Source organism: Scyliorhinus torazame, chromosome 30, assembly GCF_047496885.1.
Source record: "Scyliorhinus torazame isolate Kashiwa2021f chromosome 30, sScyTor2.1, whole genome shotgun sequence".
Classification (NCBI taxonomy): Eukaryota; Metazoa; Chordata; class Chondrichthyes; order Carcharhiniformes; family Scyliorhinidae; genus Scyliorhinus; species Scyliorhinus torazame.
In genome coordinates, this window is record NC_092736.1 from 7,366,797 (window position 1) to 7,367,878 (window position 1,082).

Genomic DNA, 1,082 nt, shown 5'->3' on the forward strand with positions numbered 1-1,082 from the left:
CCAAAGTGCTTTTTACCACTCTCCTTATTTTCTTTGTTTCCCACACAAGCGGGCAACATTGACCATTGTTCCCCAAAAGGAAAATTATAAAACCTCCTACGCTTGAAACCCCATCACATAAATTTGCGTAGGACGCATCACTATAAACTATGAGTTTCAAGTGCCTAAGGTCACCTAAAACCGGGAATTTCAAAACACACTCCTGCATTTTTAATTTGGCCAACGCTTTATTTGCTCTTATTATGTCTTCCATTTTGGGATCATTCATTTTTGTACTCAACTCTAAGACATCAAAACTCACGTCCCGGTCTAGTCTGTCTACCTAACCAGTTCAGTTGCCCAATTAAACTTCGCAGTTGCTCTTTTTCTATGACATAGACATAGAATTTACAGTGCAGAAGGTATCTCTGAAACCATTGCGTCTTTTTGTGCGTCTTTTTGTGAATCTCGGCCACGACTAATTGCTATTGGGCTGATGCTTTCCAAATAAGATTGCTGACGTAAAGTTGCCCCTAACTTAGTCTGTCCAATTTCCAGTCCAATATATTTAAATGCACCGGAATCCTGACTTCCAACCCTGAATTCTTTCCTCAAACCAGAGATTACAATAGCTTCAAAATCACTAGTCCCACCCCACAAAATATCATCGACATGCATCATAAAAATGCCAGAAAGCTTTCCTTTATAGTGCCAGTAAAACATTGCAGGATCTGCTTTCAACTGGCAACAGCCTAACTTTAACAAAACTGGCCTTACCGAAAAATACCAGACTCTAGATGCATCATTTAATCCATATACACATTTGTTCAACCTCCAGAGTACTCCTTTTGTGTTAACTGCTTCTTTAGGAGGATGGAGAAAAATGTCTTTCTGGAGCTGATGCCCCTGCAAAAAGGCAACTTTTATATCTATAGATTTGCATTCCCATGCCTTTGTGGCTAATAGAGCCAAGAAGATCTTTAAAATAACCTTTCCTGCTGTAGGTGAATCTACCCTTAAATCCTGATCTTCTAAATTTTCTTCAAATCTCCTTGCCACAAGCCTGGCCTTTGCCTTATAAGTTCCATCCAGAAGAACCTTTT